Source organism: Cynocephalus volans, chromosome 4 (genome assembly GCF_027409185.1).
Source record: "Cynocephalus volans isolate mCynVol1 chromosome 4, mCynVol1.pri, whole genome shotgun sequence".
Lineage (NCBI taxonomy): Eukaryota > Metazoa > Chordata > Mammalia > Dermoptera > Cynocephalidae > Cynocephalus > Cynocephalus volans.
In genome coordinates this window covers 52,837,531-52,864,864 of record NC_084463.1, presented here as the reverse complement: position 1 = coordinate 52,864,864, position 27,334 = coordinate 52,837,531, and positions in this window count along the sequence as shown.

Below are 27,334 nucleotides of genomic sequence, written 5' to 3'. Positions count from 1 at the left end.
TCCAAGAGGTTGGGATATCTTTCCATTTTCTTGTGTCCTCCTCAGTTTCTGTCAACAGTGATTTATTGTTCTCTTCATAGAGATTTTTCACATCCTTGGTTAACTTTATTCCTAGGTATTTTATTTTTTTGGTGACTATTGTAAACGGTCTAGTTCTCTCAATTTCTTTTTTGGCTAGATCATTGTTGGAGTATAAAAATGCTACTGATTTCTGCATGTTGATTTTGTATCCTGCAACTTTGCTGAAATATTTTATCAAGTCTAGGAGGTTTTCGTAGAGTCTTTAGGCTGTTCCATATATAAGATCATATCATCTTCAAAGAGGGACAGTTTGACTTCATCTTTTCTAATCTGGATTGCCTTTATTTCCTTCTTTTCACTGATTGCTTTGGCTAGAACTTCCAACATTAAGTTGAATAGGAGTGGTGAGTGTAGGCATCCTTGTCTTTTTCCTGTTCTTAAGTGAAAAACTTTCAACTTTTCCCCATTCAGGATGATACTGGCAGTGGGTTTGTCATATATGGCTTCAATTATGTTAAGATAGTTTCATTCTATACACAATTTACAGAGCCTTTACCATGAACAAATATTGAATTTTGTCAAATGCTTTCCTAGCATCTATAAAGATGATCATATGTTTTTTTCTTTTATTTTGTTGATGTGGTGTATCACATTTATTGATTTGCATATGCTGAACCAACCTAGCATCCCTGGGATGAATCCCACTTGATCGTGGTGTATAATTTAATGCATGTGTTGCTGTAATCTATTAGTTAGTATTTTACTGAGAATTTTTGGAGATACCAAAAGCAGACAAAGATACAACAAAAATAAGAAAACTACAGGTCCATATCTTTGAGAAATTTATTTTCAATTGAAATAAAATACAGGGTAAAATAATACATCAGAGAGTATCACACTTTGAAAAAGGGAACTTTTCTGTATGTGAAAATGTGCTTCAATTGTTCAAGGCTGAGTAAGTATTTCTTACTATTGCCTGAATTTCAAAAATGTCAAAAACCACATGTTATTTTTGGTCACTTTTTTTGCCTTTGAAATACATTTAAGTTGTCTCTTCCTTATAATGTGGTCATCACACACATCTGCCTACCAAAATGGAAGGTCTTGTTTCCTACTGTGCTTGCATGTGTGCATGTTCATTTGCATATGTGTGTGTGGGTGTATGTGATACTTTCTTCTGTGTCCTGTGCTACAGTTGCCCACTGTGCCATGGTCCTAGGCACTGGAACAAAGATCTCAGCTCAAATGCACCAGCACACATTATAAAATATAATTGGGGGAGTGGGGTCACCATGAGTACATGTTGACAATAAGGAAGATAGAGGAGCCTCAGGTGCCTGAGAGTGCAGGGCAACTTGGGCCAATACAGATATGCCACAAAAAGTGCTGGCTCCATCCTTATCAGGACCTTTCCATTCTCTTCTTTCAAAACAATTTCTTTCATCACCACCACCTTAACTCTCTTAATGTCTTCCTTTAAAACAGTAAGCCCTTTCTCCCTCTCTGACTTGTCTATTCCCATGTGGTTTGAATGAGGCATTGGGACTCCAGGACCTGTAGGCTGTGATCAAAACAAATTGAAAATGAATTGTTACACCTTTACTGTCTTTTCTTCTCACTTTTGGTTTGTGGACTCTCTCCAATCTGCTTGTTTCCCACACTCAGTTCATCTGCACGCTCTTCATTAATAAATGTCTCACAGGCTGGTGGAGGGAGCAAGTCTTGATGATCACCTGATAACAGGCAGAATAATGGGTTTATCAACAAGATTTTTTTAAATGGTGATAAAGCAGAGGTTAGAATTTCCCTGTCTACCTTTACAAGTTTAGAACAGGCACTTTTATGGAGAAGTGTGTATTATGTTTCTAATATGCAGGATATTGTTGGCTAAGTTGCTGAAGCCTGCCCACATTTAAAGTAAGTTAGTTTTTACCTCAAAAGTGGGACTAGGATAGAATTTCTGACTGTCTTTAGTCTATCACAAATGTCATTGGTACAATATATTTTGATCAACGTATATTCTCATTTCCTTTGACATTTCTTCTTTTATTTCCAAATTACTTAGAGGTGTATTATTTAATTTTTAAATATTTGAGACTCTTCTAGATTTCTTTTTCTTGATGATTTCTAATTTTATTTAATTTTGTTTAATTTCAGAAGACACATATTATAATATTTCAATCTTGATACTTGTATTATCACTTAGGATATGTTATGTCTGTGTGAGTGTTCACATAGTGCTTTATATAATTGGCAGTCAGGTCAGGACAGTGTCATTCATATATATATATATTCTTACTGATGTTTCATCTGGTGGTCCCATCAATTCATGAGAAGAATATTAATTGAACAACTGTAACTGTGGATTTTTTTTGTTTATTGATTAGCTCTTTGTTTTTTGGCACTTACACATGTATAATTATTATAACATGTAAGATACATTTATTATTATGAAAGATCTCTCTTTATCTGTGGTAACACATTTTGTGTTGAAACATCTTGTCTGGTAGTAAGATCTCAACTTGAGATTTTTATTCTTAGTGTTTATATAGTATACACCAGTTTTTATAAAATACTTTTCCTTTCAGTCAGTCTCTTTGTATTTAATGTGTGTCTCTGTGGATAGAATATAGATGTCTTTTTTTAATCAATCCAGACAATCTCTGCCTTTACCTAAGTATTTGCTCAATTTACATAAGATAATTCATATGGTTGAATTTCCAATACCAAAGAAGCCCAGATCCAGAATCTTTACGGGCGAATTATAGAAAGCATTTGGAGAAAATTTAGTGTCAAATTCTTCCTACACTCCGGCCGAGCCCGTGGCGCACTTGGTAGAGTGCGGCGCTGGGAGCGTGGCGACGCTCCCGCCGCGGGTTCGGATCCTATATAGGACTGACCGGTGCACTCACTGGCTGAGTGCCGGTTACGAAAAAACGACAAAAAAAAAAAAAAAAATTCTTCCTACACTCTCCAAAATATAGAAGCAGTAGAGACACTTCCCAACTGACTTTATGAGGCCACTATTATCATGATAACAAAACTGTACAAAGTTGTCATAAGAAAAGAAACATTCTGACCAATATGTCTTATGTAGATGTAATAATCTTCAATGAATTACAAGCAGCAAAATCCAGGGTCATATAAAAATAATTATACTCTAGGACAAAGATGGATTCATTTCTGAAATACAGGGTTGATTAACAGCCCCAAATCATGTAATATTAGATACCTTATCAATAAAATAATTAACAAAATCACATAACCACCTAAATAGATACAGAAAATACATTTTTCAGAGTTCAACTTTCACGATGAAGACATTGAACAAAGTAGGGATAAAGAGGACTATTCTCAAACTGATAAAGGGTATATTAAAACCTCATGGCTAACATTATCCTCAATGGTGAAAGTATGTATCTTTATTTTCTAAATTGAAGAACACAGTAAGTGTATCCACTTACACCACATCTATTCATTATTGTACTTAAGGCACTAGCCAGAACCATTTAGCACTTGCAAAATATATATTTTAAAAAAATAAAAAATGCAGAAATATGTAAAAGATATCTTGTTTGGAAAGAAAAATTTTAATTATTTTTATTCACAGATGACATGATCTTGTATTTAGAAAATCATGAGGAATTCATTAAAAACTCCTAGAACTAATAAAAGAGTTTTGAAAAGAAACAATTACAATATGCAAAATTAATTACATTTCTTTACACAATAAATGAACAATAGAAAAATAAAATTAAGAAGGCAGTTCTAGTTACAATAGTGTCAAAAGTGAAATGCTTAGAAATAACTTGAAGAAAAATGTGTGACTGTGAGCACGTCAATATATGACTAGTGTGTAAACACCTGGATTTCATCTCTGGGCCTCCTCTCCGAGGCTCTGAGGATGTTACCTACACAGAGGGAGGAAAGGGATTGCATTCTTGGTCTTTAGATATTGGCTCAGGGTGAGGTATCCATCTGAATAGGAAAACATATAAAACACACAGAAATTTTATGCTTTTCCTTTGCTCTCACAGCACAATCATCAACACAGAAGACCGACATCTGTGACCCAATGAGTGGGGGTTTCTCCCCACTAGCAAGCAACCCAGCAACGGTGCAGCAGACACCAGATGAGTGTTCTCTAATTCAACTCAATTCTGATGCAGCCTATATAGAGATAGCATTACATCCCCCAGGTTGAGGGCTGAGTCCCCAACACATCCCCTCACTTCAGTTGTCATTCACAAGTCTGGGCCTCTGAAACTTCTGACCAAACAACTATAAATTAGGGTTCCACAACCCCATCCCTGGGTTCAAATAGTTTGCTTCAGTGACTAAAGAACTCAGGGAAACATGTACTTACATTAAGTGCTTTATTATAAAGGATATTACAGAAGATACAGACAAAGAGATACATAGGACAAGTTATGGGGCATGGAGCATGGAGATTCCGTACCCTCCCCAGGCAGCCACATTCCAGCAACCTCTATGTGTTCAGCTGTCTGGAAGCTCTTCTAACCTTGTGCTCTTGGGTTGTTACAGAAGCTACATTGTATAGGCATGATTGAAGCATGGATAACCATGCAGAAATGTGATTGGACCACAAGGGTATGATCTAACACTAACAGACTGGGTGGGGAAACCCAACAATACCTGCTTGTTCAGGTTCTTCTTGACCTCTCTGTACAGCATTCTTTTCTCCTAGGCATGAGGCAAGTCTTCTCTTGAAATGGGGGGTTCTTATCACCTCCAATTAGCTAAGGCAGGTCAGGGAATTTCCTGCCTGAAGGAGAAAAAGAAGCAGGTTAACAACAACAACAACAACAACAACAACAACAACAAAAGACTGGAAAAGAGGAAAAGGTGAGAGAGTAGCATGTACTGGGAACCATAGATGAAAACCAACATAGAATTATTATAATGTCACATAATCCAAATGTATATTATTTTCATTTTTATGGACAGAAGACTGAGGACCACAAAGAAGAAATGACCATTCATATCTCAGAGGAATATCAGTCATTGGCTCACTCCTACATTACACCTGCCAATCATTTTGTATTAAATAAACCCCCAAAATAATATCAATAGATCTTTAAGTTAGAGGCCTGCGATTCAGGTTTCTGTAAAAGAGATGCTATAGTTTCCAAAATCTGAGGCAAAATGGCTCTGGGGAGATCAATGCTGAGTTCCCCATGTTTGTACAGCAGAATCACTGAGGGACAATTTTAGGATCAGACAAAACACAGGAATTAAAACAGGGCAGAATATATATGTACAATAGGAAAAGGGAAAACCAGGGATCTTTTTTGGGCAGAAGTCCAGCTTCTCACACTCCCCACTCACCCACCCCTAATGTCACCATTTTAAAAAAATTCTAACGTTTTTTTACACTTTAACACACATCTCCCTGGATTATTCAAACAGGGCAATTCCCTGTTTGAGGAAGAACAGGATTAGTACTGGAAACTCTGAGAAATCCTTGTGTGAAACTCTTGCCTAGTTTGTGGCAGAAACAAGGGAAGGAAAAAAAGTACTCATCTGTCTCATAAATAAACATTTGATAGATGCATAAGTGGATGGGTGGGTGGAGCTTGAAAGTCTGGAAAATTTATTTTTCAAAACTGGAGTGTAAATTAGAACAAGAGTTATGGAGTGCACCTACCCTGTGACCCTGGTATTTCATTCTAATATACAGTATACTCTAGAGCAGTTTTCAAAAACTGAATAATGTAATCCATTGAAGATGCACAATTTAGTTAGTGAGAAGAAAATATTTTTAAGGATTTAAAAAGAGTCATGATATTAATTTGTTGATTTTTTAAAAATTTAAAGAAAAATGGAGACTTGTTTTGTTATGTTTTAGAACAGATTGCATAATATGTATGTGGGTTTTATGACTGCAGTATCTTTAACCAAACTAAAGAAATGTAAGATAATTTTTAATACCATCCATATCCACAATTCAAATTCCCCTTCTCAACTCACATTGCATCAGGTTGTCCAACCAGGATTTAATAAAGAATTTCAAAAATTTAATAAAGAATTTTACATGCTGTCATGTGAGTAGAGACCAATACTGACTGTAGAAAGCACTAACATTAATAAAGCAAATGTATTTCACAGGGCCTAGCCTCCAAAGCCCTGTAATTTCAGGTTCAGCCTAACTTTTTAAAATTACACATAGAAATGTTAAGCTCGCAAAAGACAGTAAAATTTCCCTGGCCTAAAGTCTCTGTTGTAGATAAAGAATAGTAACGCAGCAAAATTGCTGGCTCAAGAACAGGTGTCCTTGGTGCAGGTTAACTTACTGATTGATATGTTAAGAAAGTTACTTGATTGTTATGTAAATATGTTAAGAAAATTGCTGTAGGGAAAAAAAAGTGTTTGCTAAGAACAAACTTTTGTTCATGGACTGACTTAACTTTTTACTAATTGCATTATGGAATGTCACTTTGTTATTTCACTGATTTTACCAGCTTCTGTTGTTAAACTGTACTTAGCCATAACTCCATTTATGTTCCTTTTCTGTAACTTTCTGGCCTGGAGAATAAATACAGAGAAAGAACCCCAGTTTGGTGTTAATTTTCCAAGGAGGAATGCCTCTCTAAGGTTCCTGGAAATTAACCCCTTCAGAGCTTCTCGCTGCTCAGAAGAAATGGGCTTTCAGTAACCCTTTGTGTCTCCATCACCACCTTTGGAGAGGTGACAAATGGTACCCAATGTAAGGCATTATACTCCATGGATCAGAGACTGACATGCTAAGCTTTGGAAAGTAAAAGGACGTCTGCTACTCATCCTGTCAAGGGAGTCCCGGTAAGGGAGACTCAACCCAGTAAAGGGGATCACAGGTGGCTTTCAATTAGTGATTGCACACCTGCAGCAGTGTCTAGCTAAGGCTTCACCCACAAGTTTTGCTTTCTTATTCTTTCAATTTTCTATCTATTCTTGCGACTATGGGTAACTCACTTTCTAAGAAGGAAATAAGGACATAGGTCACAACTCGGATGTCTCCTTCAGACAGTAGGTTATAAAGTAACTAATCATCAGCTAACTGAATTATTATTAATTATCAGATGATATTGCCCTTGGTACCCTAAAGAAAAAGAGTCTTGATATTGAGGATTGGGAACTTATTGGCCACTGCTTAAAATATGTAACCAGTCCTGTTAAGGCTTCCCATATAACGGTTTGGAATTTATGTCAAATTGCTTTAAAACTATTCAGGACCCCAAAACAAGCAAAAACTTGTTTATGCCATTAAAGAGGATGAAAAACAATCCTCACCCCCTCTGCTTTTAGAGGCAAACAATTCATTTGCTCCCTTGATGGAGCGTTGTCTTAAAGGACATAACATGGAACTTGATACTTGTCATGTCTTTTCTCTTGTAAGAACTGGGACTCAGTCCAGACATGAAAACCTCCCATTTGCCTTGTTTGAAAGATTTGAAAAGAGCATAACAGGAAATGGCTTACGTAGTACTTTTACTAAGGGATACTTAGAATCAATTGCGACTGGGTATAATATGACCCCTTGGGATTGGAAAACACTTGGAAAAACTGTTTTACTCCTGCTCAATATACTGTATGGCTACAAGAATATCGGGAAGCCTTACATGCTATTTCAATCAAAAATTTTTGAAATGGTGTTCAAACTAGTATGGACATTTTAGTTGTGGAAGGAGATTTTATAACACCTCAGACACAGGCTTTGCTTCCTCAACAAGTGCTTGACCAAACAATTCATTCAGTCGTAATGGCTTGGAACAAAATTCCTGAAACAAACACTCCCATGAAATCTTTTGGTATTGTTGGACAGGGCCCCACAGAGCCTCATATAGATTGTATTAATCATCTTCAAGATGCTCTAACTAGACAAATTGACAATGCTCAGGCAGCCCAGGTACTTTCACTACAATCGGCTTTTGACGATGCTACTGAAGATTTCCAAAGCGTCCTTCTTCCAATGAGAAATGAAAATTCCACTCTTGATGATAGGATGAGAGCCTGCCAAAATGCGGGAACTGAAACCTATAGAGCCCAAGTTCTTGCTGCAGCTCTCCAATATAAAACAATGTTTTAATTGTGGAAAGGAAGGTCATTTTCAAAAGGACTGCAAACAAGAAAATAGAACAAACTAAACCAAAACAAATATGTCCAACATGTAAAAAAGGATTTCATTTTAAATTGAGCATATTGACAATACTAGTGAAATGCCCACAACTTCCTACAGAAATAACTGTGAAGTATGTGCAGATTGAGTGTTACTCTGTGGCAGTAGCATTTGTGGAAATTATGGTGACTCTTCAGCAAATGAAGTTTTGGTGCTCTCCTGTGCTGAGCAGCCTGCTTAGCACACCTGTTTTGAATTTACAGAAGTTTATACACAACCTAGTTTCCAGAGACAGTGAAATCTAGGAGAGAGAATGAGATACTAGATAATCATCTGTTTGTTTACTTTTGAAGGAAAGGAGGTTGTTGTGGAAACTCATGCATGCTTAAGTTTTGTTCCACAAAGTTCCAGGGATTGGAAACTTGAACCCCACTGTGACTGTTAAGAGAGTGGGAAATCCTGTTATGATAATTGAAAGGAAGGGCCTTGAAAAGGTGATTAAGTTGATGATTTAATTGTGGACATGGGCATGGTTCTGAGGGCTTCAAATGAAGAGCCCTTGAGATCTTCCTATTTTTCTGCTCTGCCATTTTCTGCCACATGAGACCCCTGCATTGCTGTAAAGCCACCACCAAAGACCCTCACACATGTATTCCCTGGACTTTGGACTTCCCTACCTCTGAAACTATAAGCAATAAATATTTCATTTGCTTGCAAAGTATCCATTTCCAGGTATCTTGTTACAAGCAAATGAAACAGAATGATTCAGTGGTGTTACAAAGTTAGAAAGGATGGCTCATGAATGGAAATCATACATGAAAGAACACTCATATGTCCCAAACCCTCTCAGTGGTGCTTCACACCAGAGGCAAAAGTGTCCTGGAAAAGGAAAGATGTTAGCTTTGCATATAACAAGCAAAATATTGATTTTATTACCTACTGAGAACAAGAGTTGACTGCATTACATTTTCTGAAAGGTATCAATGACTGGGTGCTTTAGAAGGTTTGAACCAATTTTACAAAGGGAGAAGTGAGTTAGGCTAAGAATAATAGACAAAAACCTAAGAAATGGTACTTACTTGAGTGGTCTTGAAGGTGTGGATTGAGGTGTATAGATATCCTTTCAAACCTGAGAGGATCTCTCCACAGTGCTCTCTAAACACACTTCCCTTTTTTAAATTTCCACGCATTGATTATTTCCAGATCCAGAGTTCTCTGAAACTTAATCTATCACCCCACTTGGCATTAAGAGATATGCTTATGTTCCATCTATTCTGAGATCTTTCTGCTTTTGATTAGTGCTACCCATTTTGCCACAATTAGCTGAAAACCAATGTTTGCTTCTCTTTGAGATAATTTTTGTGACACTGAAGTCAACTTAGAACACACATTGCTTTAAAATACCTAAATTTATACACCCTTATCCCTTTTTAATTGCAACACTTTCTGGAAATTATGTGAACTTAAAAGGTCAATAACAAGTGTTTTTCCTGAATGTTAGTAATCTGTTTATAAAACCATAAATTCTATAGAAAAATAACAATAATTCTATTTTACAGTATTTGAAATTGGAATATCAGACGTCATCACACTTCTCAAAACCAATAAAAGGTAAATAAAACACAGTACAGTGCATGTATATAAGTAACATAATTATGTTACAATATAAGAAAGTTAATACATAGTATCTTGATCCCAAGAAAATTGCTTTTGTTTTATTCACATTGCTTCAACCACACCACAGTTCATTCACCTAACTTTTATTGTGCTTTTAAAAACATCTACATGTGGTTATAAACTTCCATTTGTTGTATTTGGCATGGAAGTAAAGAGTGTGTCTCCCACACTTCAACTGGATAAAGACATTGACTTCCAGGTGCTTACATGTATCAACCTTTGCTGTGTAAAAAAATCACAAAAAAATTCAACCAGACACCAAAAAAAAAAAAAAAAAAAAAAGATAAAAGAAAATCAAATGGGAAAGAAATCAATAACAATGTACTGGCTTTTGAAGAATTTTTAAATTTCATCAGGTTTCTAAAAATCAGCATTTGGGTTGAGCTAAATTGGGAAATTCCTCTACTGGTGCTGCCTGAATTACAGAGAAGGCTATAGGCACCATGTATTTTGACTGAGGCTTGTTGGTTCAAGATGGATTCACTAACATGTCCTGTGGTTTGTGGTGGCTCTTGGCTACACCTTGTGTCTCCAACAGTACAGTCCCAGGTTTCATCCAAATATGACTGTGTTCAAGAAGGCAAGCCCCAGCAGCAAGGAATTTTTAAACCTCTGTTTGCATCACATTCACTGATGTCCTCTTGGCCAAAGTAAGTCCAATGGCGAAGCACAAGATATGGATAGAGGGAACTGTATAAGTGTTTGGATACCTGGAGCATTTTTACTTGGAACAATTGCTGGGAGAGTGTACCAGAAGAAATATGCATTATGTATGTTTTCTTCTATATAATTTTGGGTGAAAAATGTTGAATTGCAAGTTGCATATCTTCCAGGAAATTTAGGTCTATAAAAGCTAGAGGTGTTGTAGAGGAAACACTCATATAGAATCCTGTGACCTATCCCCATATTAACAGGAAAATAAATCATACAGCCCAAGTACATTTTTATACCGTTAACTTTAGTGGAAACATAATGATTTTTCTTCTAGTTTTAATTATTTAATTATTCCTTTAGAAAACAGTAACTGTGAGTTCCAGTCAAAATGGCAGAATAGATGGTCCCCAGCCTCACTCTCTCCCCAAAATCAACCAATTTACAACTTTTTTTTTCGTCCTTTTCGTGACCGGTACTCAGCCAGTGAGTGCACCGGCCATTCCTATATAGGATCTGAACCCGCGGTGGGAGCGTCGCTGCGCTCCCAGCGCCGCACTCTCCCAAGTGCGCCATGGGCTCAGCCCGAATTTACAACTTTGAAAAGATAACATCAGCTAAGCTGTGGCCATTGGAGCTCAGAGGAAGAGGAAGAGAAACCTACGGAGTTCATGAAGGTGGGAGAAACAATGATGAGAGAAAGAAAAAACTGCTCAGAGCATTTCAGGCTGCAGCTGCATTAAGGCTGGAGCTGCTGAGTGCATGGAGCAGGAGCCAGCAGAAGCAGCAGCTGTACCCTTCAGATGGAGTTACTTGGAGGCAGCAGAGGGGAAGAGGGTCTTGGTGGCCCCCAGGAGAGCAAGACCACTAATAGGGTTCCTGTGGACCCACACAGGAGTGAGGAGCCAGAACAGCTGTAAAAGGGGAGCCATTCAGAGGCTGGTGAGTCATCACAAGGGACAGGTGCAGGGTCTGTCCGATGGGAAGTTTTTGGTGCATGGGTGGTGGGGGAGACAGGCCCTCCAGGAGAAGAATGGGACACAGCAAGAACAGCCGGTCCAGCCCCCCAACCAGCCCGGGACCACTCAGAGGAGACTGGTTGGGAATGCAGAATTGCATGGGGTGCAGTTTGATGAAAAAATTCAGGCCCAGATCAGAGTTTCTACACAACCTTGGTGCACTGGTTCTCTGGAGAGCTGGAAGTACCTATAAGGTTAACCATTAAACCCTGATCTGCACAAAACACCTTCCCTAGGGAAACAGCTGCAAAGTAGGAATTTATCTCAACCACACAGCCCAAGTGCAGGTTCCCACAGGAAGTTACCCCATTCTAGAAGTAAGCAAAGAACAAAAAATTAGTTCCATCCCAGGCTCACCACCAGTGCCTTGGGGCCTGCTAGGGGACATAAGGCATGGAGCTATGTACCAGACTCCACCCACAACCAAGCACACCACCAGCACCTTAGGGCCCTGCCTGGGGGCCTGGGGCATGGAAACAGGGACCAGACACCCCAGCCCACAGGCAGGCACACTGCCAATGCCTAGAGGTCCTTCCCAGGGGCCCAGGGCATGGATCTGGGGACCAGACATCCCTGCTCATAACCAGGCACACTGCCAGCACCTTGGAACCCCAACCAGGGGCCTGGGGTATGGAGCCTGGTGGTGACCAGAACCCCCTCCCACAACCAGGCACAATGTGCCAGTGCTTCAGGGCCCACACAGGGACCCAAAACATGGAAAAGGGAACCAGATACCTCTCCCACAACCAGGCACACCACGCCGGTGCCTCAGGGCCCACCTATGGACCCAGGGCACTGACTGGGGACCAGACACTCCCCACAACCAGGCACACTGCCAATGCTATGGAGCATGCCAGATATATCCCCTCCATGTGGGTGGCCCACCACAGCCACCACAATAACCATGGCTGCCACAAACATGGCTAGACACCATAACCACCATGCAAATGGCCCACCAGCCACTGGAGTGCCTTGACACAAGGAGAGTAACCAGCAGAGATAAAGAAAAAAAGAGGATGTTTCTCTCCACAAATCCCATTTCAAAGTGACAGAAGAAGCATCTGCTCTATGATAATATTGGGGAACTTGATCACACCTCTCAGCATTGGACAGATCATCTAGGCAACAAATCAACAGAGTAACCATTATTCTTTCAGAAGGAGAGAAGAAATCTATGGTAAGGGAGAAGGATTCATGGATGGTGAGCGATTGGACAAGGGGCATAAAGAATAATTATGATTTGTAACAATATATAAGCTAGTATTACTGATTTGATCAACGTATCTCAATGTTGAACCCCAAAATATGTATAATCAATTTTGATTCAATAAAAATTTCAAAAATAAATAAATAAAATGGTCTATTTATGAGAAAAAAAGTAAAGTCTGGGAAAAAGAAAACAATAAACAGGAAATGAAGTCCTAATACATGCTATAACATGTATATGAACCTTGAAAACACTATGCTAAGTGAAAGAAGCCAGACACAAAAGGCCATATTCTACTTCACTGAAATGCTCAGAATAGGCAAATCCACAGGGACAGAAAGTAGATTAGTGGATGCCAGGGGCTGGGGATGGTGGGGTACATGGTTTCTTTTTGGGTGATGAAAATGTTCTGAAATTAGATCATGGTAATGGATGCACAACCTTGTGAATATACTAAAAAGCATCAAATCGTGCATATTATAAAGGTGAATTTTATGGTTAAAAAAAGAAAATAGTAACTGTTGCTAAATCAGCAGGAAATGTATGTTTTTATGAACTCAAAAATAAGTTGTGTCTGGTCTCTACAAACAACTCCCTTGTGGGTTCATCTTCAGTAGGGTTTTCTAGCTGTTTTTTGAATATCAGACTTTTCTTCCACAGGGAGGCTTTTAAAATTTTTATTTATATTTAATTAATTAACTTATTTATTTATTTATTTGTTTGTTTGTTTGTCTTTTCTACAAGTAGTATATTTTGATCATGAGATTCTAGGACCAATTCCAGTTCTCTCATGACTCCGCTTCTGCCTTCTCCCTCACCTATGGTTTCAGAGTCCACTATGTGTGTCCAAGAGCAACAACAAATGAATAAATTTCAATGAGTTATTTGTTTAAATATTACATTTTTTGCTTACACTGTATTTTATGAGCTTTATGGGGTCAATAAATTAAAAAAGAAAAGCAGAAACAAGTGAAACTCGGATTCAGAGAAATTTACATGAACAAGATAAAGTCAGCATGCGTGAATAGGCATGTTATGAGATCTCAGGGTTGTGTAAGTTGAGTACAAATTTGTCTCTTGTCTTTCTGATGTCTTCACCAAAAGACACACACAATAGTTACATGATTAGAATGGAATCTGAGAAGAGAGGATGTTCAATTCTCCTGCAACATCAAGACTTGCTGACACCAAACTCTGAAACACTGTTTTCATTGATTGTATACAAGATGATAGTGGAAAGCTTTTCACTACCAGCCTGGAAATAAACATTTTCAATGTAAATAACTGGACACAGCTACCTAAAGTTTTTCTGAGAATGTTAAAGTAGTGTGGTCCCAGACAGCTTTTGTAAGGCTGTGCTTGATTCAGATAAAACCTGGAATGTTTGGAGGACTTAGCTGACCACAGGTCGTTAAGTAACTCTCCACACATTTCTCTCATCTCATCTCTACATGCAGGCTCTGGAGCAGACTGATCAACATTCTATTTTCTGGCAAATATTCCCAGTGCTCATTTAAATTTTAACACACTCAATGTAATCTCAGTTCAGTTTTTCAAAAGTTCACCAGTAGTGTAAACAATATTAAACCTAAATGTTATTTTCTAGTTTTTGCCTAACTTGAATCTTTCACCATATTTGAAAATACTGTCTATGATCTGCTCCTGTAAAACCTCTGGTTGTTTATGCCATTGCCTCTCTGATGATTTTTTGTTTGTTTGTTTCCCTGAATTCTTTTTTCTTTTTTACTTCTTATCAGAGCTCAACCAAGAGCTCCATCCTGGGCCCGATCTTTTCACTTTGCAGTTCTCCTTGGCTGATGCAGTCCTCTCTGCTTTGCAGCCCCATTTGTATATATCTTGCACATCTTCTCCAGCATTTAGACCATAGGTTGAACTCTGTTGGATGCTTCATTTTAACCATCCAAAAGGCATCTAAATCTCAACAAATCAAAAACCCAAAAAGGAAAACCACATTCTTTCTTCCCATACTGATGGTATCACTGTCATTCAGTCAGTGACCCCAACTCACGGTCAGAGGGTAAACAAGACCAATGCCATTTTGTGCCCAACTTGCCCTGTTGACTGCTTAACCTCATTTCTTCACTTCACAGACCAGTTAGACCTTAACCTTAGGGATAATGTAAAGGTATAATAGGTTTCAGGGAATGAGTGATTTATTCCAGCAGGTGGCATCAGTGATCTGAGCATAGACATCACAAGCCCCCTAAACCCACACCCCATGCCTCGTGCATACCAAGACCCTGGGTGAATTGTATCATTCCCCTTACTTTTCTTATGCTGTTTCTTTGTAGTTATTCCTAGTAACAGAGACTTTTCCTATATAAACATTGTGTAGCCTACCGAGTAGAGAGGGCTTTTCTGCTGATATCTGATTCTTCACTGTATCCAGCTTCCTTGCCTGTTAGTCACTTGATTAATAAATATGTCTGGTTACCAAATGGACCTGCCTGCTTTCTTCTTTAGTCTCAAAGTACATTCTCAACTTTTATTTGTTCAGCTCTAATCTTATCTAGGGTCAAGTCCTGTACTTTTGTCTGTTCTTTTGATTTCATTCTAATGTTTTTATTCTACTGGTGAATATACAGTGCCAATATTAACAGGGGAAATTTGATGTTCACAAACAAAAACCATAACCATGTCTGTATTCTCCCTTGGCCTAAGGTTCTTCCATAGTTATTGTTTAATTTATTTTTCTCCCTGCTTGGGACAAATTAATTGTCTCCTTTTGGGATAATCTGTGGAAGTCTCTTGCACTTAGAACAAGCAGGAAGGGGCTCTAGCATGTTAAAAGAGGGATTTTTACATTACTGGAAAAGCCTAATAAATTTTATTAAAAGAAATATTGTTAGTCAGGAAGTCCTTTCACAGTGCATTCTTAGGAGACAAAGACCAAAAACATAACTTACAACCTGGAGACTTTATTTATCAAAAATAACATCAAATAAATATTTCCCTACATCTGTATTGGAAAGGATTTTTTTCATGTATTGATAATTGTTTTTTGGGCAGCTAGGCTTAAAGGCATTGACTCATGGATTCATATTCCTTATTTTAAAAAGGCAAATTCACCTGAGTGGACTCCCTCCATGACTGGAGATCTTCTGATAAAGATAATGCAGGAAAAATGTCTCTCTTTTAACCAGAGCAAGCAGACAAAATCTGCATATATTGCTTATCCCCAAATTCCCAACAATGTCATGTTAAGAACTTAGTTTTAATACATCCTTACGCTTATTTTATAATTGCTATTTTTATACATTTAGAAATTTTGTGTCTTCTAGACATTTTGTTCCATGTAAATGTCAGCCCTTGTATTTAGTAGAATTTTCTGTTAGCTTGGGAATATTTGTACTCTTCGGTCTTTGCCAGACTATAGGACTCATTACCTTCATAAAACCCTAAAAAGACCCTCACTTACTTTTCTACCCTCAGGTTTTTTTCCTCCAATCTTTGGCATGGCCAGACAACACATTGGTCAGACTAACTCAGTGTGTAGCAGAGGGAAGAAATTTGACTAACTGCTGGATATGTCACATTATTCCTAGGTCTTTTTATGGCTAATGTATGCCACTAGTGATAGCTGCTGCTAATCAGTGTTGATCTTCCAGGTCCAAATATTTAATCACTTCAATACTTCTACTTCGTGTTTCAATCAATTCCAAACCATAAACCTTGTCCTTCCAGTCCAGATTTTTGAACCAGTCCTCATACAGGGGCCACCCCAATCTTATTCACATTAGAAATATGTATTAAGAAAATGAACAACAAATACTTATTATGCCAACTACTTCATTCAGTAGGTTACTATGTAAATGGATTTGGAAAGCATATAAAGGATAAGATCCATGGCTTTATTTAGTATTATCAAACTTTCCTCTGAACAAATCCTTTAAGAAAACACCCTTTAATGAACTACAGGTGCCCCTTCAAAACACATTTTTGTATGTTGCATTGGTAGAAATTCCCTAATTTGAGGTTGGGCTTATCAATATCTTAATAGTTGGCAAATGGTAGGGTATGCCTATCAGGACGTGTTATATCCTTTTAATTCTTATATAAAACTACTACAGGTCCACCCTTCTTTCATTATTTACTAAAGACCAAAAGGGCTATGTTATCAAGTATAATGATCACATTGTTCAAAGTGTATTGGGACTCTTAGTTCCCAGTGCAGAAGTGTATGTCAACAGTCAACAGACATGTAATTTGAAACCCATACGCTATTACTGGTCAAGTAGCTGAAGATACTGTCAAAAGCATTGCTGCTCAACAAAAATCTCTTAATTGTCACAGGTTGTACTAGAGTAGTAAAAGTGCGTTAGATTATTTGTTAGCTAAACAAGTCCTGGTTCCTTTATAGATTTTCTAAATTGTCTTTGAAAATTGAACATTTTTCTATACTTCATATCTCTCCCCTCATATTTTCTCAAAGGCAGAGAAAGAAGACCAGATAGCACTTTGTGTATTCCTCCCAGATATCTCCTTAGACACACCCCTGAGATAGTGGGAGGATCTTTCAAGTATTCATGTTATTGCAGGCAGTAGTGTTGCAAGTTATCCCCCAGCATGTGATCCATGTTAACATTAAAAAGAGAAAATCAACAGGTTAGAGGCAAAATAAAGCATCTAATCAGGAGCAGGGATGCTGAAGTCCAGCTTCAGTGAGGGGTGGGTACCTGAAAAGGGAATGAGAGGGTCGCCAAAAATAATGAACACAGATGGAGACCTCAATGCATCAATATGCACACTCTCTCTCTCTGTGGGTTGTCAGCATGTTGCAGCTGGAGCCCAGTAGAGCATGAGACAATGCCTTTTATTTAGATTTTTCTCTGCAGGGGGGGTTTGGGTCAAGCTTAAATCAATAGTCCAAAAAGCAGGGAGGAAACTTTTTAGAGGTCAGCCAGTCCTTTCCTTTTGTCAGCATGTCTAAGGTGATCAACTCATGCTTCTTTTTCCTGGAATCAGGGTATCAGATCGAAACCATCCCTTCATTGTCTTGAAGTTATCTTGTGACCTTTTTCTGTTAGGAAGCTGTGGTTAATATCCACCCTATTAACAGGGTGGCAGCTATTTTGTAGATAACCTATATCTATTCTTAAATGTAAATACAACTTTGCTAAAAGGAAAAATGTTAAAATTTCTGTGGCCCTGTAATCTTGATCTAAATGTCAAAGTGTCATTGTGCATAGCACCATCCCTCACAAAACTAAGTGTACTCTCTTATTCTTCTAAAATCTAATTTTGCAGGTTTAATAATTTTACAGCATATATCTTTGTCTCAACACCTGATTCTTAATGATTTATTTAAAACTGGACACCAACAAGTAAAGGGAATTCTACAGTTTCATTCCCATATACTTAATTTATCCCAATCATATAATTTCTCATTAATGCCAACCATCCTCTTGCCATTAATATAATCCCCAGTAAATGATGTTTGCCAACTTACCTCATATTTTGGACGTCCCCTAGGGGGATACCAAATTTTTCCTTTCCCCATTTTATATCCCATGTAACCATTTACCCAGATGGTGGGAAGAGGATGGGGACTTCTTTTATTTATTAATTTCTCTGGTAAAGGCAATTGCTCATGATTAATCGTGACCGATGTTTTTGAAACATCCGTTGACATAATTAATTGACTCAAAAGGGACAATTTGGAATTGTTCAATCTTCCCGGATCTTTGGTGGGACTATCTAATTTTATGACAACAACCGTTTGTGTGTCATTTTCTGCGTCTTTTGGAAACTCAGGAAACTGCCATGCTGACCAAAACATCAAAAGAGAAAGTAAAAGCAGTACCACTATGCCAAGGCAGAGATCCTTACAGTGAAAGCAAGTGCTCGTAGCCGCGGTCCTGCCAGCAGCTCTCCCTCCAGTGGCCTTGCCAACTTGGAGAGGGCAGCCCAAGCTATTCTTTTCAGGACTCCACCATGGCGTGGAACATGCCACAGGGATTACAACCCAGGTAGCACTGAGGCACTGCAGCATTCAAGAGGTGCAGAAGTGCTTACACTTATGGAAATTTATTAAAATTATGGAAGTCCTTTGTCAGATTATTTCATTTGTTAATTAAAGAAAGAAGTGCTTAATCATCAGTAAAATTGGGCATTTGTGTTCTTGTGCAAAGGAAAGCTATACACAGAGTATCTTGAAAGACTAGGTAAATTTCCTTGTATTGTACTTTGTGGGGAGTACAGATATTAGTGGAACAACTTGATTTCTCTTAATTTTTTGTGGGTCTCAGTGTTCATAAATAATTCCACTGAAGTCAACATCTCAAAATGGACTCTCTGATGTCACAACTGGAATATTGCTAAGCTGTCATCTACATGCCTTTTTCTTCAGTTTCCAATGAGATTTTTCTCATTGCCATTCAGTCACTCTCCAGGTGTCCAAATGCACTTCCAGTTGCACTAAAGTTCTCCTTTGAGGCCTGCCTTCTGCTCAGGCTCACAGCTAATGCCTTGTGTTGTAGCTATTTATTACTGCAGCATCCCATTTCCAGATACCAAATTATGTTTCAGTTACCTATTCTGCTTAAAAATCCACACCCAAGAGATGTCAGTTTATAACGAATTATTACCATCCTTGGTTCTCTGACTTAGAAATCTTGCAGGCTGGCTTATGTCCTACTTACACTAATTAGGGTTACAGCTGAGAAAGATCATGTGAAAGCACAGCTGGGCTTGTGTTGAAGAAGGCTCACTGGTGGTTTACAGCAGATGCTGCTGGAGACTCATGGGAGCTGTCAGTGATCATACCTGTTCATGGTCTTTCCATGTGGTTTTCGACCAAGGTGGTCACAGGGTATTTCTTTTGGAGCGAGCAGAGGTTAAGCTGTGTTGGGAGCAAAAATCGCATGGGCTCTAGGCATACTTAAAAGACACAGGCTTTTTTTTTTTTTTATCTTAGCATACTTTTTTTCTGAGTTTCCTCTTTTTGCACAGGTAATTGCTATTTTGAACCTTTAAGGCCAAGATGACATTATTTATATATATGTAAAGTTGTTTTCCAGTTAGCCTGGAGCTGCAGGCTTGCCACCAGACATGTACTATCCAGACCCTGAGAACCCAAGGAAGAAATTAGTAAAGCTGTGTTGATTCTTCCCCAAGCCAAATCAAGATCCTGCAGGACCCTAGGGTAGTGTCAAGGTGGAGAACGGAGGCTGGACAGAGTCTTGGTAAAACCATGCACTGGTTTCTTGCTTGGGGTCAGCACAGCTCATGTCTCCCTCTCTCCTTCTTTTCATTTCCCACATTCCATACCCTCAACCCTCTCTTTAAATATCCCTCATTACATCTGAGTCTTTGAGATGGCTTTTGTCTGGTGATTCTTCTTCAGGTTTACCAGACACATGTGTTAACCTAACATCTCCCCTCAGGTCAGTGCTCTTTCTGAATAAAAATTTACTTCCATTTTCACCATCATTTGGCTTTTGGGTTCTTTGTTTTTGTTTGTGGGCAGGCAGCTGACTTGGGTTTGGTAAAAGATGTTTGGGCAATTTTCATCCAGTAGCTGAGTGCCTCTAATAATAAGTTTTGGTAAACCAAGTCAGAAGTGCTTCCTGGGCAGTTTAGCTACCCAACTACTGCGGGAGTGAGTCTGGGTTCACCTGTGGGCATCAGCTGCCTGTGGTAGGTGAGCCCCAAGGCTGGGATTTTGGAAACTTTCCTTGATCTTCTAGCAGCAGAGTTATCCACTGATTTCCCACACTTCGGTGATGGAAAGTAGCATTTGAGGGACTGACATGTTTTCAGGTGGTCAGTCCCACTGGTACTTCTCTTTCCACACTCTTTCCTAGTGAAAGGTAATACTGAGTGTGAGAAATGACTATTCTGCACTTTTAAAAATTATTATTAAAGGTACAATTTGGGTGTGAGAAATTACTCAGGAACTAATGACCACCTTTCTCCTTGAAAGAGCTTGTTTGTGAGCTTTGTCTGTTTGAGTTTGAGTAAGTTGTGCCTTTGGGTCAGCAAAGACCTGATGACCAAAAAGAAAAAACATTTTCTCTTAATATCTCTTAGCCAGAGAAATAGAAACCATTATAATTGGCTAAGTCTATGGTTAAACTTTGTCTACCTGTGTATAGAGTTCTGCAAGTGTTAAACAGAAGCTCACTGTTAATGGCAATCCAGCCAAGATAGAAAAAAAGAGAAACTCCTCATTAGAAAGAATTAATGTTACTTTCAGATTTTGTTTTTCTTATACATTTCAGCCAGTCCTACCTAGCTAAGTGTGATATTTGAGAACTTAACTCAAAATTCACTTGAAACTGAAAGATAAAAAATGAGCAATGAGGTCCTATTCAGACTGCTATGAAAATTGCTATACCTAACACCTTTATTGGATTACCTATAGGAGCAAATAAAATTTAGCCGTGTGAAAAGGTCCCATTTTGAATGAAGTACTATTTGCATTCAACTCTATGTTATGAACTAGTGAGATTGTATTACTCTCTCATGTCTGAAATGAAAACAGTAAGGTATTTTTGTGTATGAATTTGTGTTTAAGTGTGCTTACACCTATGTACATGTATTATTTTGTATGTTGTGTCTTCAAATTTGAAGCAAGTTGCTTTGGTGCTCAGGCTGGAAACTCCCTTTTCTTATTATTTGGGGTTTTAGCCATTTGTTAGTACCATCTGATGACTAAAATAGTTCTGCCTAGTATTTTTGTTCTGTCTTCTGTGGGTGTGTCTTTTTGTTTATGTTTCATGTTGTGTTGTGTTTTTTGTTTATTTGCCATTGTTTAAATTGTATGTTGAATTTTTAAATGAGGTAAACTTTCATAAATAAAATGTTGATATGTGGCAGACAGTTCAAAATTTCTTGCTTCCTAGGTTTTCACTAAAAATTGTGGTTATTAAAAGTTAAAAGTCTAATTAGAATGTATAGTTCTGTACAGAGGCCTATAAAAAACAAGATTTGTTTTTGATGAGAAAGGAATCAGTCTGTAGGAGCAGAGATGTGAAGATAGCTATTGATATGAAGATGCAGTTCTGGTTAGAAAGATTAAAAAGAAAAGAGAATACTTTTGTCTGAGAACACCTTTTGTAACGAGATTTTGTCCTTAAAATGACTGGCTGTTTAGGAAAGAGGAAGTATAGGACACAATAGAATGTCCAAGGCATGTTATGAAAATGTCTGAGTAAGCCATAATAATGGTTTCTGAAGGGTGAATTTATGAAAGAATCTTGAGTGTGATAAACTTGGATACAAATAGCAGGGAATTCTTTCCACATCTTTCTAAAGATTGAACATTGGTATTACAAAGACATCAATGTAGAACTAAAATTTTCCCCATATTAGAACACAGTTTTCTTGATGTAATGATCTGATCTTAGTAAGACTTCAAGAACTTCTAATTTTTCTCTGAAGGCATCCACAGTCAGATTCATCTAAAACAGTATAACAAGTACTTTTAAACACAAATTTCAAATAACTTCAAAATCAATGGACAAAATAAAAGTTTTCCTGAACTCTAATACCCAATCTAATAGGTTTAAAAAAAAGCAAATTAAGATCAATCAAAGGAAAAATTAATTACACCAAGTTAAATAATAAAGAGTGTTGGTTATTTACTCAAATGTTTTGCTTTTCAGATATAAGGAAATTTTCTAAACTTTTCCATAAATTACAGCAATTTGGTAAAATATATCTTGATGAACAAAGATGGAAACATTTGCTTTTTTAAAAAACCTATTTAATTCCTGCAAAATCCAAAACTATTTTTGAGTATCTGTATGACTTTTATGCCAATATGTTTATTTACATAAATAAGTTTAATAAGTATTTCCCCTCTATAAGAAGAGGGGAAATATTGGGTATAAAATAGCATGGCTCTTCTAAGTTTTTGACCCCAGGTCATGTTGCCCTAATTTGGCCTGACTGCTGTTTCGTCCCTCACCCCCCACCACAATGTGGAAGATGACAAGCTGGGAATGAGCTTTTCCAGCAGGGAGGGATCAATACAAAAAAAGTAAGACCTTTTCAATCAGAAAATTTATCATTAATACTTCATGAAGAATGGTTTGACCAAAAAAGGGGGAAATAATATCTTGTCTACATACAAGCTGTTCTCTAAAAATATTCACAGCTTTGAAGTGGGGGCTCAAGACTTGTGAGGCATCCTGTTCCTAAACAAAGGATTCATGTTCTTATATTGTCTATGTACCAATTAATGCACACCTCATTAACTCAGTAAGCTGCCTGCTGTCAATCAACTGTTAAGACAATTAGTAAACAATTAGTAAAGGTATTTTTTTGAACTTTGGTATCAGTGTAATTGTTGCCTGGTAGAATGAGTTTGGGAGTGTTCCTTTCTTTTTAATTTTTAAAAATACTTTGAGGAATACTGGTGTTAATTCATCTTGAAATGTTGGATAGAATTCTCAGTGAGGTCATCCAAACCTGGGATTTTCTTTCTGGGGAGGTTTTCATTAACTGGTTCAGTCTCCATCCTCATTACAGTTATGTTTATATTTCCTATTTCTTGAAGATTCAGAATGATAGGTTTTTCATTTATAAGAGTTTATCATTTTTTTCTAGGTTACTCAATTTTAGGAGAACTCATAATTTTTTATAATCATTTTTATTTCTGTGGCATGAGATGTAATGCCACCTATTTTGTTTATGATTTAACTATTTTGGTCTACTTTTCCTTGTTTTCTATGTGTATGTAGCTAAGAATTTGTCAATTTTATTGATTTTTTTCCTAGAACCAATTCAGCATTGTTGGTTTGTTTTTGCATGTTTCCCCCATTGTCCTTACTTTGTTTATCTGTGTACTAATCACTTTTCTGCTTGGTTTTTCACTAGTTTGTTCCTGTTTTTATAGTTTTTTGAAGTCTAAACTTAGGCTGTTGATTTCGGATCTTTCTTCTTTTTAACGTAACTTTTGCTCTTAGCACTGCTTTCACTGCATCCCTTGAGTCTCGTCATGTTGTATTTTTATTTCCATCTGTTTTAAGGGTTTTTTGGTCCTCAAAAAGTGTAATTTTGTTTTCAGTTTAGTGGGATTATGTAGTATGTCTTCTGTCTCTTGTTTATTTCTCTAAGCATAATGTCCTTCAGTTACATCCATGTTGTCACAAATAGCATGGTTTTTCATTTTTAAGGCTGAATAATAATCCTTTGCCTCTATATGCCACATGTTATATACTCATCTTTGCATTGACATTTAGTTTGTTTCTATGTATTGGCCTTTGTAATGCTGACAGCCCTTTGACATCCTAATATTGATTCCTTTGTAGATATATCCAGAAAGAAAATACGTAGATTATAGGGTACTTTCATTTCTAATTTTTGAGGTAACTCCATGCTATTATTTATACTGTGTTTACCAATAAACATTCTTACTGTCAGTGTACAAGGGTTCTCATTTCTCCACAGCCTCACCAAAACTAGTTATCTACTGTCTATTTGATAATTGCCATTATAAAAGACTTCAGGTAAAATCTCTTTTTTTTTTTTTTTTTTGCATTTTCCTGACAATTACTGAGGTTGAGAACATTATGAGATGTCTGTTGGCCCTTTGCATGCATTGGGTTTTTTCCCTTTTTTTTTTTTTTTTTTAGAAATTTGTATTCTCAAAAAATTTAGCCAAATTGGATTATTTGTTCTTTGCTTTTATGGTTTTGTTTTGGTTTGGTTTGGTTGTTGACCTATAAAAAGTTTTTTGTTATTGTTGTTTTTATATTTTTAACATTATTCTTTTATCAAATACACAGTTTGCAAATATCTTCTACCCATCCCATATTACTGCCCTTTCACAATGCTGATTGTTTCTCTTACTGTCAAGATATTTTCTGATTTCTCTCCTGATGTCATCTTTTTATCTAACAGTTCGTGTTTTTACATTTTTACATATTTGTGCATTTTTGATATTTTATTATAAATGTATTGTGATTGGAAAAGTTTTTTCTATGATTTTGATATTTTTAAATTTAAGGATTGCATTCTGTCCTAACATGTGGTTTATCTTAAGAATGTTCTATGAAAACTTGAGAATATCATGTTTTACTGTTGTTGTATGATGTGTTCTGTATGTGTCTGTTAGGGTTCAAATGGCTCAATATTGTTCAAACCCTTTATTTACTTATTGGTGTTTTGTCTGATTGTTCTATTTATTATTGTATGTGGGTTACTGAAATCTCCTACTATTTCAATTGCTTTTTTTTCCACTTAAGAATCTTTTATGTTTGGTGCATATATATTTCTAGTGAGTGGAGAATTTGATCTTTGTATAATCTCATTTCCTTGGGTCCCGAGCAAACTCACATTTCCACTGACTTTGCTGTAAAGCAGGCTCTGAGCCTCTATGCTCTCATCAGTTGTGTCACCCTCCCAGCATTTTGATGTGTTCACCAGCCCTGAAGTTTCCTGAACCCAATCCTAAGGGATACTCAGGGAGGTTTCATTACATAGGCATGATTAGTTACATCCTTGTCCATTGGTGATAGAACTCAACCTTCAGACTTACAGGGGGTGGCTACTCAGGTTTCAAGCTTCTACTGTTTCTTGTCAGGTTCCAAAAGCAGGAGTGGTCTCAGCAATATATGGTTTCACCCTCTCAGTCATTTCATAAAATTGAGCTAAAAGATAGTACCATCTTTTCCTCTGAGTCTCTTTCAGGTTGTTGAGGAAATATTGAATTTTTCCCATTACATATTCTATTTATCAATTCTTTCACTTTCAGCTACTATTTCTCTTTTTCTTCATTTATACCCAAACTCATTTAACATTGGTTGGAGCATTAGGTTGTCCACTGTGCTGCTCCACATTTCAGGCATTGATTTTAGTCTAACAAATACCCAACCTCTCCACCAGTCCATTCCCATTCATACAGAATGGGTTTACATAGGTACAGAATCAGTGGGCTGTTTTGCCACCTCGCAATAGAGGTGCATTTTCTGTTAACCTCAGTTTTATCAGTAGTTTTAGAATACAACCTGCTTTATCATGCCCTTAGGAATTATGACACAAAGATTTAAAGATAAAGTAAGTTTCTTGCTCTGAAATAATTTCTGATTCCAGCACTTGCATGTTTAACCCTGGTTCTGTGACCACTGTATCAAGTAAGAACAAGAAAGGTTGAGGTAATGTGGGGAAGAAATCAAAAAGTATTCCAGCACACTTCCTGACCCCCCCATCTCTATATCCACTTAGAAAACCAGAGATATCTAATGGGACTCCCTTCATTTGTCAAATATTGGGTTTGGACACACAATGTGATAGTGTGGAAGCCAGCCCTTTCATACCTATATTCCCCAATCCACAATTTTTTTTCACACTTTGTAGAAGACTTCAGGTTCTGAGTGAGAATTAGACTCAAAACATTCTGGCTCTTTTGTCAATCTTTATCATCATTAATCTCCCTGACTATTGCCTTAGTTAATTTCAGAGATTTTAAATTATGATCTTTGCTTTTTATTCTGTCAAATTTCTCCCACTGGGGTAAAAAGAGTGGACTTGTTTGAGGGACTGTAATTTTGGTAGAAAAATTGTGTCCCTTTTGCCTGCCCAATATTCAATACTGTGGTATCAAGACTTTTTTATTAACCACACCAATGTCCATCATATAGACCTTATTTCTTAATTATCATCTAAGTTTTCCACCCTCCTGGGATGAGTCTCATGACTCTCCCCTTTGTTTCCCATCTTAGTTTTACATGTCTCAATGCTTTCTAAATTCATCTTATGAGTATTTTTTATGACTACTTAAAATTATACTCCTTCCTAGGATGAATACTCACTCTTTTTTCTACCTTTCCTTATTCTCTTGTTAATTATTTAATGTTTTTATTAGCCTCTATAACTCCCACGAGGGAGAACTGAGACATCAGTGTCCGTATGGCTTCCAGGACTGTTACTGAATTTTGGAGCAGAACATTGCATTGGGTAACTATGTGAAAGGGGCCCTGTTAAACACAGTATTTATTACACCTGGATAACGGTCATGTCAAGCAGGTTCAGGCACACTGCTAGAGTGCTCTGGCATATTTCAAAGTTCTTTGCTTTTTCTTCTTCCCCTGCTAGAAACATGAGGTCAGCTTTCTTCAGTATTTACTGTGGGATCCTTGTCGAGCTCTTGGAGCTAAATTTCACAATAATGGGTGGCCTGACTATGACTAGGTCCCCCTGGAGTTTGTAACTCTGAGTTGTCCACACTGAGCCTTCAGGAATTGGTCAGTCACAATTTCACAGTCAGGTTTCCCTTCCCCTGCACCTGTTCCCATGGTGGATTCACGGGAGAGTTTCTGCTCCTGTGGGCCATGACTGCCTATATTCTACTGTTTCTCTAATCTTGAGGGCAGCAGTTTTCCCTGTGTCATCTCCTTCTCAGGAATTGAAGAAGAGGTTTTGATTTTTTAATTTCTTTTGCCTTTTATTTTTTGTTTAAAAAGAGAAATTACTTTCAAGCTCCTTACATGTGGAACTAGAAATGTGGATGGTGCTTTTTAAAGTATCTTCTTGATTTCTATGTGAATAATGAAATATTTGTTCTTTGCAGCATTGTAAATATAATAAATTATATCAGTAGCATTCTTATAATGAGCATTTTTTAATTCATAAAATAAACTCAGAAAATTTCTTGTCAGTCTTTATGATCTCTCT